Raw genomic sequence first — 13,810 nt, forward strand, 5'->3', positions numbered from 1 at the left:
CTTAAGCTATAGTCTTCTGACGCCAAGGTCAATGATTTTTTCCATTTTTGTACCATGTTTTCCCATTGCCTAAGCAGTTCAGTTTCCCATGATTCCAGAACACAGAGCATCATTTCTGAAGGAGCTTGCTATTCACTACACTTCCTTCCCTGCCTTAGTAAAACAAACAAACAAACAAACAGACTAATAAATAAATGAAAGGGCACTTTATATCCCTCCTCCCCCAAGACTTGGGACAAATGCTTGATTGACCTTGGGATAATCTCTCTGTCTCTCTCTGTCTCTGTCTCTATATCTCTCTGTATCTCTCTCCCTCTCCCTCTCCCTTTTCCTCCCCCCACTCTCTTCCCCACCCCCCGTCTGTCTCTCTTCTCTCTCTGTCTCTGTCTCTGTCTCTCTCTTTCTCTCTCTCTCAGAAAGAACAATGAATTTTGGTAAGAAGGCCTACCCCTTAGTAATTTGTGTATTTTTGGTCAAGTAAGTTATTTACCCTCTCTAGGTCTCAGTTTCCCCACTTGCAAATTGAATAATAATACCTGTCCTGTTTCTTCCCTGATTGTTGTGAGAATCAAGTGAAATAATTTCTGTGAAAGTATTTTGTTAACCCTAGAGTGCTATATAAATAGATGGAAAGTATTATTGTTAACTCTTCTTATTTTTTGTCAGTCTTTCCTTTCTTGCTCCAGAAACTCTGAAAGGAAAAATGGAATCAAGAAATAAACAAAAAACCCCTTGAGAATAAAAATGAGTTTTAATTTTGCACATTAGTCTGTCAGAAGTAAACTCCTGAGAGTTCTATTCATTCTTTCAAAAAAGTTTTATTGATGAGTTTTGTTTTTATACTACAGACATTTACAGATTACTCCCAGTTTTTGAGAGGTCTGTTATCCCAAAGTAAAATAGTTAAGCAAAATTAATAATACAGTGACCTCATTGGAAGGAACAGGCCACATTTGTAGCAACCTATGCAAGAATCTGTAGCATACCCCATTTCTCTATTTAAAAAATGAACAGAAGTCTACTTTCTCTCCCTTGTACCCCAACCTCAATGAAAAAGAAAGAAAAGAAAAATGAATTTCTTGTAACAAATATAGATAATCAAAATAAAACAAATTCCTTCAGTGACTGTATATTATATATATACATATGTGTATGTATATATATGAATACACACATTTATATGTCTAATTTTGCATCCTAGATCCATTACCTCTCTGTAATAGAAAATTGGTTTCATTATCAGTCCTCTGGAATCATGAATGGCCTTTGCAAAGATTATCATTCTTACAGCTTTCAACATTGTTTTTACAATATTGTCATTGTATAAAATTGTTCCACTCATTTCATTCTTCATCAGTTTATCAAAATCTTCAAAATTGCTCATTTTTAATAAGATTGATATTATAGTACAAATTGTTCCTTTGGTTATGCTTACTTCATTCTGCCGTTCGTCCAGCCAGACAGTTCACCTCTCAGAGCTGCCAGGAGAGATTCTTTTCTTTGAACTGCTATTTCTCTCCAGTTGTAGGATTAGACATTAGACTGTGCTGACAGTCTAGCTTGGGTTTTCATCCTGGTGCTTATTGTCATATTTCCCCTCCTACCCATTTGGTTGTTTCTTCTTGGTCTCCTTCATAGGATGATCACAGATGTCCCTCTCCCAACGAGTGGGCACACTCCTGGATCTTTCTCTCTTCTGTCTACGCTAGGGGTCCTTATCCTTTCTATTTCATAAACCTCCTTGGCAGCCTATGGACCCCTTTTCAAAGCAATATGCTAAAGTAACTGAAGAAAATGCTAAATTTTGGTTAGATGTTAGTGAAAATAAGTATATATGCTCCCACTCCCATCCAACTTCATGAATTCACTGAAATCTATCCATGGGTCCCTTGGGGGTCTGTGGATCCCAGGTTAAGAATTCCTACTTTATATCCTCTTTCTTAGCAATCTCATCAGCTTCCATAGATTTAAATATCATTTCTATGCAGATGATGTCCAAATCTATGTATCTACTCCTCTTTTGTCTCCTGAGCCTCAGTATCTCCTTTCCACTTGCCTGTTGGACAACTCTACCTAGACATTTAATTGACATCTTAAATCTAGATCCAAAACATAGCTCATCATCTTTTCCCACAAACCCACCTCCCCTCCTCCTGATAACTCTGGAGGAGAGAGTGAAACTGATGACTTTGCATAGTTCTGCCTCACTTAAAGCCAATTGACTTGAAGTCAAGACATCACCCTCCTGATATGATTGGTCCTCATCAAGAATGAAGAACAACGAACAAACCACAATCTTACCTCCTAATTTCTTTATTTCTATCAAGGGTATATTGTCATTCTTCTAGTCTCCCAGATCACAATCTAGAATTAATAATGGTTAGCATTTATGTGGCATTTTAAAGAGTGGTATGACATTTTCTTCTTCAGTCCATTTTACAGATAAGGAACTGAGGCAAAAAGGGTTAAGTGACTTACTTAGAGTAATAAGCGTCTGAGGCCAGATTTGGACTCAGGAAGAGGACTCTTACTGACTTCAGGCCAGGCACTGCACCTGCTCGCTGCCCCACAGACAGCCACATTGAGGATAAATTAGGGATGATCTCAGAGGTGAGGTACTATACAAATGAGGAAGGGGAAAGGCTTCCTGTAGAAGGCACGATTTTAGACAAGATTTGAAGGGAGTAAGGGAGGCCAGGACGCAGAGACAAGGAGGGAGAGAGTTCCAGGCATAGGGACAATCAGTAAAAATACCCAGACCTAGGAGATGGAAGCCAGTGTCACTGGATTGTAGGGTATATGGAAGGTATATAAAGACTGAAAAGGTAGGAAGGGTCTAGCTTATAAATATTTTAAAAGCCAAACAGAGAATTTTATATTTTATCTGGGAGGTAACGGGGAGCCACTGGAGTTTGTTGAGTATGAGAGTGACATAATTAGACCTCTGCTTTAGGAAGATCAGTTTGACAGCTGAATGGAAGATGAACTGAGAACTGGAAAGAGAATTGTTGTTGTTCAGTCATTTCAGACTCTTCATGACCCCAGTTGGGTTTTGCTTGGCAAAAAATATTGGAGAGGTTTGTCATTTCCTTCTCCTGCTCATTTTACAGATGAGGAAACTGAGGCAAATAGGGTTAAGTGACTTGCCTAGGGTCACACAGCTAGTATCTGAGGCTGAATTTGAACTCAGGTCTTCCTGACTCTAGGGCTGGTGCTCTGTCTACTGTGCTACTTAGCTGCCCAAAGATACTTGAAGGAAGGATTATTTGATGCTTTGTGTCTGTATGAGAGATGGGGTTGGTGAGCAGACAGAAGAGGGCTTGGGATCAGTGCCCTCTTTTTAAGAGACACTTGAAGTTCAGCTGAACATCCTCACCCAGGTCTCTCATCATCTGCTTTATTATGTATCTCATAACTGCTGCTAGAATTCCATTCCTACAAAACTCCTACATTCTGTGGCCTGTAAATTTGACTTGAAGGGAATGGCAAAAGAGAAGTCCTCCAAAATGTTTTGGCCAGTGAGAACATAATTAAAATGAATGTATTTACATTGAGAGATGGCAGACAATATTCCTTTGAATGAATCTGTTTTGGCATGTTTGCTTTCTTAAAAAGTCTTATTCAGTCGTTCAATCAACATGAATTTATGAAATGACTACTATATGCCAGGCACTCTGCTAGGTATGCATAGACAAAAGTGAAGCAATCTCTGCCTGCAAGGACCTTCCATGACAACAATATACATAAAATATACAGTATGAATACAAGGTAAGTCGGGGAAGTAGTACACTGGTGGGGAGTGATCAGGGAATATTTCGTGTAGAGTGAAGCCTTTGAGCTGGGTCTTGAAGGAAGCCAGTCCTCTGATGTCTCATTGTATCATAGGAGTCATTCTGGGTTCCTAAAGGAAGCACCACCAGGGTGTAAACTCTGGTGGTTCTGACTGAGTTAGAGACTTGGAGCGTGAGTTCAGCAACAGGATATATTTCATTTTCCCATGGACCAGTCTAGTGAAATCTGGAGATGCTCATTACTGGCGTGGTAGCTATTAGATGACAAATATGAAAATGAAATCATGAAAATAGTCTACCAAAGGTAGGAACATGGATATCTGTATGTGTATAAGGGGACAGTTCCCGCTCTGATTAACCAATCAATAAGAATTTACCTATAATAATACTATTAGTAACAGTTGTTATAATTATGTGCCTGTTTCTCTATGCTTCACACTAGAGACATGATTACATAGAATGAAACAATCCCTCTGAACTTACATTCTAAGGGGAGGATACTCAGAAAGATTTTAGCTTAAAAAGGCCAAGGTCTCCCACCACATCTGGGGCCACCTCCAGTTGTCCTGACCCATATCGTGCCACTGAACACAGATGACTCTGGAGGAGAAAGCGAGGTTGGTGACCTTACACAGCTCTGCCTCACTTAAATCCAATCCACTGGCATGTCATGGCGTCACCTTCCTGAGGTCGTGGTCCTCTCTGAGAATAAAAGGCAAACAACAAGGGGGAGACAACAAATATAAGTATATATGAAATGGGGGACTGGGCAACGAGCTGCCAGTCTATCACTCACATACGTACATGTATGCTCATTTATGTATACACACTTATAGCATAAATATAAATTTAACAATTGAAAATAGGTACAAAGTAGTTAAGTATAAGATCCTTTGGGAGGGGGATGCTAGCATTTGAGGGGATCAGGAAATGCTTCATGCAGAAGATGGTGTCCAAGTATGATAAAACCTCAGATCCTTGAGGTATTGAAGTAAGCACTTTTTGAATATATCCTGGTCTCAGCATTTGGCATCACAACACAATGGCCAGCAGGTGGCAACAGATGGTTATAAAAGGAGCAGAAGACAGATGAAGGTCACCATCCCCAGGCTGAGGAAGAGTAGCTGACAAAAATGTTCCATTTTCCCACAAGGAAGCATTTCAGCCTGCAGTAGGGGGAGGATGTGGGTAAAGTCTAATGAAAGAGTTCAGGGTTTTAACCCAGGAAACATTTCTTTTATTTGGATACACGGGCTTCGTAATATATCAGCCACATTCTCACCATGCCAATCTGTAAGGGATGGGCAGCTGCTGGGGACTCTCAAAGATACAAAAACGCTCCGGTTACCTACAGGCCAGACTAGCCTCAGAAGTAGTCCAACCCTGCTCTTGTGTCAGGAAAATGTGTATTCCTCAGCAGGTCCTATGGTGCAGCTCCAAGTGAATTCATCTGAAAATCACTACTCTGTAGCCTCCATAGGCTGGCCTAGAGTTAAGTGGTTCAAACCAAGCTCATCTTTCCTGTATTTGTGTGTCTGCTTGCTGTCAATGGGAGGCAGCCCGCTATAACTGAAAGGACACTAGATTTGGAATCAAAAGCCCTCGTCCAATTCAAAGCCTGAAGCTGCTACTAACTACTGATCTCTAGACCTGGGGAAAATCACTTTAACTCTCTGAGTCTGAGTTTCTTCATCTCTAACACAGTGGTGTTACCCATTCTGAAATGTTCTTTTTAGCTCTAAAATCTCTGCAGTCTCACCACAGTGATAAAGGCCCATCTGAAATTGTGGATTTTCTCCAGCACACTACACTTGGAGTAGCAGGATCTGGGTCCCAGTCTGGGTTCTGCCACTTCACTTGGGGCAAGTCACAACCTCTGCTTCTCAGTGTCTTTTCTGTAAAATGAAATAACACTAAGACTTTCTGCACCTCCCTCACAGGGTTGTTAGCGATATCAAATGAGATGGTAAAGCATTCTGCAACCTTTTAAGGACATTATAAACTGAACTTCTAAGTAACAGAGTGGGTAGAGCCCCGAACCGGAAGTCAGAAAAACCCGAGTTCCTATACCACCCCAGACACTCACTATCTTTATGATAAGGCAAATCATAACCTCTGTTGGTCTTAATTTCCTCCTCTATAAAATGAGAATGTTTATAGTACCTACCTCACAAGGTTGTTGGGAAGGTCACGTGAAATATATAAAGCACTTTACAAATCTTTAAGCACTATGAAAATGCAAGTGATTACTGTTATCATTGTTAACCATAATTATTTTAATTACTATTTACTAAAATTATTAATTATTTTAATAATAAAAACTAGAGGATATCTGATAAGCCTTTGCTTAAAGGCCTCTAAGAGAAAAAGCCACATCCACCAGAAGATTTTCTTTCCATTTTTGGACATCTCTAATTGTTAGGAATTAGTTTTCAATATAGACGGTTGTTATTGTTGTTACTTTAATCTAACCCGGGTCAACTTTCCATCAATTTATGACTATAGTTGAGCTTCCTCCATTGAATTATGCATGTTAATTTTCTGCTAAATTTACAATGGTGATGCCATTGTCTTAGCAGCAGTTGGGTCTGCAATTTGATTTGTGTTTCTCAGAGCATGAATAGCTTCGCATTGATTTTTCTACACTCTTTCATTCAGGCTTCCTTGGGATCAAGGGCATGTATTTCTAAATTAGTAGATTAGGTTTAGGAGGTCTTGTAGCCATGTGAAGATTTCCTCTGGTGGAATGGGTGCATGAGAACAATTTGTTCCAGTGGTCATGAAGGCAGCTGAAGCAGGCCCTGTGGAGCACTTAGAGCTTGGTCAGATATCCCAGAAGCTAAGGTCATCCACTGCATCCTGGGATTTGTCAACAAGGGGAAAAGTCAAGTTGTGTTGACCTTTGTCTTGCCACTGGACTTTGATGACTCTGGGAGAGAGAGTGAGACTGACTATTTTGTGTAACTGTCTCAAATCCAATTCACCTGCAAGTCAGGACATCACCCCATGTCATCACTGGTCCTTTGAAAAAATAAGCATAAACAAAAAACATGGGACAGAGTACACTGACTGAGCCCAAACCTTTGCCAAATGAACACTGCCCTCATTAAGTCTGTGAACTGAACCAATCAAGAAGCATTTATTAAATGCTGACCATGGGCCAAGCACTGTGTTAATCCCATAGTAGGTGTTTTGTTAGTTCCTTTGAAGAGTTAAATTTTTTTTTTAACTTCAGCATGGTATAAAGAACATATTTATATGTAAGTTTTCTCCTTCTAAAATGAATTGAAAGGAAAATTGGGAAGCCATTTTTGGCACTGTTCCCTGCCCTTAAGAATTGTGCTGGATAAAAATCAGAATCTTTGCAGCATCTCATCTCCAGGCTTCCTGAGATTGGCTGAAAAGAATATCCATCAACAAATCTCATTGGAACTTCAGGTCAAGCATTCTCACTCTCCTCTCCTCTCTCTAGTGTGGATGCTGATTTACCAGAGTAGGCATTTGCCACCAAATTTGGGAATTAAAATGGGTAGGAGAACTTGGTCAATTTTTCATTTTAAGAAAAAGTAATCCTGGAGAATGAAAGATATAATATTAATTCAACCTCAGAGTGAGGTCTGATGATATTCCTGATCTGCCTTCTAAACCTTTAAAGATGTAGGAAAATTCCTCTCTTTCTCCCAGCTTATCAGAACAAAAGCCTTTTAGAACGCTCTTCTCTGGATGCTGGGTGGGTGGGGAATGGATGCAAGTCATGGACCCAAGTGTGGTGCTGAATTGAGCTGAAGGGCAGGAGCCCTCAAAGACCACTCAAAGATACATTGAAACCTGAAGAGAAGCATCCTGGGCCCGGGCTGCTGAGCAGTGAGCATTATGCCAGGCTAACTTTGGTGGGTAGCTAACACTTGAGAAAGAGGCAGCTCTATTTGGGCAAAGATGAGACCTATTCAGAGATGCAGACCTTGCCAAGCCCAGCAACCAGCAGCTGCAGCTCCAAGGACAGCTTTGACTCCGTGTTCCCAGGGTGGAAGAGACAGTTTGGTGTGGGTCTGTCTTTTCTGGGCACACTGGCAAAACACAGATGGTAATAATCATTTCTTCTGAAGGAGAGTGGAGTGTTTGTGTGAATACACTTATCCATGTGAGATTGTGCAAATACCTATGTGTGAGCTTCAATCAAGAAGCATATATTAAGCACCTACTATATATTAGTCACAGTGCTATGTGTTAGAGATGGAACTGCTGAGAATGAAACAATCTCTGTTCTTAAGGAGCTTACATTCTCTCTGTCTCTCCTCTCTCTGTCTCTCTCTCCCTACACACAGACACACACACACACGTATACCTCAAATACGTGTAGGTATAAGAGTATATAGAATACTTATTTAACAAATGATTGTCCATTGATACACACATATATATGCATGTGTATATTATTAGAACTGGGGCAGCTAGCACAGTGGATAGAGTGATGGGTCTGGACTCAGGATGACTTCAGTTCAAATCTGGCCTCAGACATTTACTAGCTGGGTGACCTTGGGCATATCACTTAAATCTGTTTGGCTCAGTTTCCTCATCTGTAAAATGAGCTGGAGAGGAAATGGCAAACCATTCTGGCATCTTTGCCAAGACAATCCCAGATGGGATCATGAAGGTTAAGAAACCACGGAACAACAACATATATATATGTATGTATGTATGTGTGTATGTCTGCTTAATACATGGTTGCAAACTGAGACATACACACACGTATATGTGTACACACACTCTTATCTTGTAGGACTGGCTGGACCTGTGATTTCATTCGTGTAGAAAGCTCACACCTCCTCTGCGCCTTAGAATTTTAAAGTGCTACCCTGTGGCACTGAGAGTTTCAGCGACTTCACCAGGGTTACTCCGCAGTAGGTTTCAGAGGCAGGTCTTGAATCCAGGTCTCTCTCACTTTAACCGACCCTCTACACGCTATTGCCTCTCATTTGTGTGTATAGGCTAGGCATAGGAACTAGAACTGGGATGTCATCATTCATCCCTACATACACACTTCTATGCACACACACACACACACACACGCGCACACACACACACACACACACACACACACACACACACACAGAGCTAAGCTCAACTCCAGCTTCTGACAAATACTGCTTGTGTGGCCCTGGGCCAGTCAGTGAACCTCTGGGTTCAGAAATGACACAACTGTGAATACGTGTTGGTTGCAGTTTTCTTGCTAGAAGTCCCCTTAGCCAATGAAATCATAGATCTAGGCAGGTATGAGAATAGCTGACATTTCCCTGTAAGATTCTTCTTTTTTTAACTATTTATTGCTCTCACACCACTTGCTCATGTTGAACTCACGGTCCACTAAAACTATCCGATGTTTTCATGTGGACTATTATCAAGCCAGGACTTAATTACCTATGTAATTTATTTCCCTTCCCTTTCTTTACCTTCCTTTCTTGTGTTTTTATCTCTTTCCCTCTTTCCTTCCTTCCTTGTTTTTTCTTCCTTTCTTTTTCTCCCATCCTTCCTTCCTTCCTTCCTCCTTCCTCCCTCCCTCCCATCCTTCCTTCCTTCCTTCCTTCCTTCCTCCCTTCCTCCCTCCCTCCCTTCCTCCCTCCCTCCCTCCCTTCCTTCCTCCTTTCCTTCCTTCCTTCCTTCCTTCCTTCCTTCCTTCCTTCCTTCCTTCCTTCCTTCCTTCCTTCCTTCCTTCCTTCCTTCCTCCCTCCCTCCCTCCCTTCCTTCCTTCCTTCCTTCCTTCCTTCCTTCCTTCCTTCCTTCCTTCCTTCCTTCCTTCCTTTCTTCCTTCCTTCCTTCCTTCCTTCCTTCCTTCCTTCCTCCCTCCCTCCCTCCCCTCCTTCCTGTTTTCTTTGCTATATCACCCAGGCTAAGCAGTAGCACCTACTTATAGGTAGCCAATTCTACTACTGATCAGCAGCAAAGCTTGGGCTTGTGCCTTTTATGACCTGGGTTTGCCCCTCCTCAGGAAGCTGGAGGCTCCCTGCTCCCTCGGGCTTACCGTAAGGGTGCTGGACTAAGCCCAGACACTGAGTTGATTGACACTAGCCCTCCTTTGGCTGAGCACTCCCTCAGTCAGGTGATCCAACAGCCACAGCCTCTTCAGTAGCAGGGAGGGGAGGCCTGCACCACCACACCTAACAATTTGTTTTCTTTTTTTACCTAAATGCAGTAATTTGCTTCTATTGCTTTAAAATTTCATCTGATTTTTTTCAGCCTACTGTTTCAGCCTGTCCAGATCTTTTTGGATTATGATTGTGCCATATAATTTGTTAAGGATCTCTCTCAGCTGTATTTCATCCACAGATTCGGTATTCATGACATCTATGCCTCTATTCAACTCATTGATAAAAATGCTAGCCAGGGCATTTCAGCCGAGAAGCCTCTCTTACGAGGATGACAACAGTTGGCACACCACACTCATGCTCACTGATAAGATGCCAGCTGGCATACAAATGCTGGGTCCACTGATGTGAACAAACATCCATTTCCTCAATGGTAGCTGGCTGCCTCAGGCTGGCTGCTTGGTTCCCAGTTCCTCTGCTACCAACCCCGCTCTCCCATGGTTTGGTTCCTTAGTTTCTCTGGTTGTTACTTCAGTCATGTTTGTTTTTATTTCACCCTTGGCCTATTTCAGACAATTTCTCCCTCCCTCTGTGTTGATTTTCTCGACTGACTCTGATTCAGAATGATTTAGGACACTCCCCTGCCCTGGCAAATCTCCAGCATCATTTTCCAGACTACTTTTCTCAAGAGGTCACTGAGGGGAAGTTCCAGTTTGCTCCCATTCAAGCCTCATTTCCCACTTTTTCTTTCCTCCTCCTCCCCCACCTCTTTACTTTGGGCCAACTTAAACTGAGTGGCTTCCGGGTGCCTCCAGGAGCAATCCTCTGTTTGGCATTCAAAGCCCTTTATACTTTGCCCCCTCCTACCTTTCCAGTATTCTTACACCTCACTTCTTGACATGTACTCTTTGATCCAGTAACACCGGCCTGGATGTTTCACAAACAATATCTCTGGGCATTCTATCTTGCTCTCCCCCTTTCCTGGAATGTTCTCTCTCCTTCACTCTGACTACTGACCTCCCTGGCTTCCTTTCAATCCCAACTAAAATCCCACCTTCTACAAGAAGCTTTTCCTAACCGTCTTAAATCCAATGTTTTCCCTCTTTTAATTATTTCTTATTTATCCTGTATGTAGCTTGCCATGCATATATTTGTTTTTGTGTCTCCCCTATTAAATTGTAAACTCCTTGAGGACAGGGACTATCTTTTGGCTCTTTTTGTATTTCCAATGCTTAGGACAGTGGCTGGCTCATAGTGGACTCTTGAGAAATGTTTACTAAATGAATGGATCCTCAGACTCAGTACTCACTATCGGTTCACAGTTAGTACACTACCAGGTTGCTATCCATCCAACAGCCAACCCTCTCTGGATGCAGTTATTCAAGCAGCTATAAACCCACCTAACTATACCATTCTTTAACTCACATCTTTCCATCTTGTCCATTGGGATATTGCCCATGAAAGACTTCGTCAAATGCCCCATGTAGATAAGAGTCCTACTTTTTTTTTAGATCTTTGTCATGTGCATTAAAATTATATCTCTGCTTGATGTTATCACACCATTGTCATAAAACAGAAGCAAAATAAACCAACAAAGCAAACATTTTCTGGTGGGATATACAACATTCTACCCCTGGAGTTGCCACTCTCTTTACCAAGGGGAGAGACATGGGTTTTTAAAACTGTAGTCTAGATTGAAAATTGGTCATTACAATAAGCTGCCTTTTACTGTTGTGTTTACGGATGTTATTACAGTAATGGTGCATAACATTCACTGGACTCTGCATCACTGTGCTTCTTCTTCACTGTGTGTGGGGGACGTTGTTACTCAGTGCTCAGACCCTGGTTATGCTCCTCATCAGAGGGAGCTCTGATCAACACCTTTGAATTCCTCATGTTGATGAGTTCTTTGGTAGCTTTGTGGCACAGCAGTGGGGTGATGGACATGCAGTCACGAAGATTGCATTAAAATCCTGCCTCAGATAGTACTAGTATGACTAGCCATGTGACCTGGTGCAAGTCACTTAATTTCTCTCAACCTTATTTTCTCATCTTTACAATGGAAATAATAATAGAACCTACATCACAGTACTATTGTGGGGACTCAAGAAGATAACATATGGAAAGTTCTTTGCAACCTTGAAACACTATATTGTTGTTAATATAATCCCATTTCCACCCCAAACCTTCATGGGTCTCCTAAAGGACAGACCTTTGATTTTGATATGAAGGGAGATGTGATTTCTGATTGGCCGAGAGACTGCTGAACCTACATACTTGTGTCAACGGAAAAGAAACTTCAGATTTGGAGACATCTCTGGGGAAGCAGTGAGAGAGTCCAAGAGCAAACAGGAGCTAGATGGGGAATCTTCCTGAGCTGCAAATATGTGGAGAAGCCCTAGCGTGGTCCCTTAACTTTCAGTGCCTGCTACTCTAGAGACTACTATGAACAGACTTCATTGAGATGGCTCTCTCCTTGGTCCAGTTGGATTCTTACTCTTAAATGAAAGAGCTCATTTACTCTGGTGTAATCTATTTTCTAACCCACCATCTGGGCTTCATTACACCAGCAACACTCCTTAGTACACCCAACCACTTAGTATATCCAACCAGATTAAAACATAACTGGCAAATATTCAATAAAATAAAAATACAATAGGACAAAGATAATATGTGATTTTCTAAGTCAATATGCTTAGAGATGCTTACATATGATTTAGTGGCCTCATTTCTATTTGAATTTGATACTGCTGGTCCATCCTAATATGTATTACCTCCTTGATTATTGCTTATGTCTTGGTTTGATAAAGATGTTTATTATTAGTTTTGACTGAGTCTCATAACCAATGTTTGAACTGCTAAGTGGCTCAGTGGATAGAATGCCAGGCCAGGAGTCAGGAAGACCTGAGTTTAATTCTGGCCTCAGACACTTTCTAGCTGTATGACCTGCTCAAGTCACTTTACCTTGTTTGCTTCTTGTTTCCTCATCTGTAAAATGATCTGGAGAAGGAAATGGTAAACTTCTCCAACATCTTTGCCAAGAAAACCCCAAGTGGGGTCACAAAGAGTCAGACACAACTGGAATGACTGAAGAACGACAAGAAGCAATGTTTGACAGGAAAACATGAAGCTGGCTAAGAGTAAGCTAAGTGTTATCCTTCCTTTTAGTAACAACCAGGGCAAGTGACTTTTATCTTGACCCCCTAAGAGAGCATCATCCATGGAGGCTACCAACATATGAGGTCTGGTAGATAGATGTAATTCTGTTCCTCTTGGATACAAGAGAATAAAGGAGCGATTGCCCAGCCACAGCCAGCACTGGCTGGATTCTCCCTGTCCCTCCTTCTCTAGACTTCTGACAGCACAGACAAGACCCTCTTCTTCCTCTCCACAGAGATGGTAATCACAGTGTCCTTCTTGAGATGCTGAATGGGACTTTCTAGACTATACATCTGATATGTATCTGTCTAAGTGACATGTAGGCCAGTCATTTTATAATATTCAGATCCACCTCTATATTACATGTGGGTTGGGAGATGAAGTCCAGAGTCTGACTGTATGAGCCATGACTATTAGGGCATTATGGTATTCTGTTACATTATTATATCACAATTTGTTCAGCTACTCCTCCAAAGATGGGCACCCACTCATTTCTAGTTTGTTGTGGTTTTTTTTGACATGTTTTAAAAAAACCTTTGTGGTGGCAAATGTAATATAAAATTGTTTGGGCGTAAGTCTTGTACATAGGTGGGTGTATGGAGTATTCAAGGAGGACTAACACCTCTGGTGTGGGGGCTTGCTGACCCTTTTTAGGGCTGCTCATTTTATGTCCATCTGTGGCTCCAAGAAACTGAAGCCTGAGCAGTGGCCACACCCTGGCAAAACACTTTCAGCAGGTGAGCTAAACCAGGATGAAGGTAACTGAGAGGCCTCAAA

This window comes from Notamacropus eugenii, chromosome 5 (genome assembly GCF_028372415.1).
Source record: "Notamacropus eugenii isolate mMacEug1 chromosome 5, mMacEug1.pri_v2, whole genome shotgun sequence".
NCBI classification, from domain to species: Eukaryota; Metazoa; Chordata; class Mammalia; order Diprotodontia; family Macropodidae; genus Notamacropus; species Notamacropus eugenii.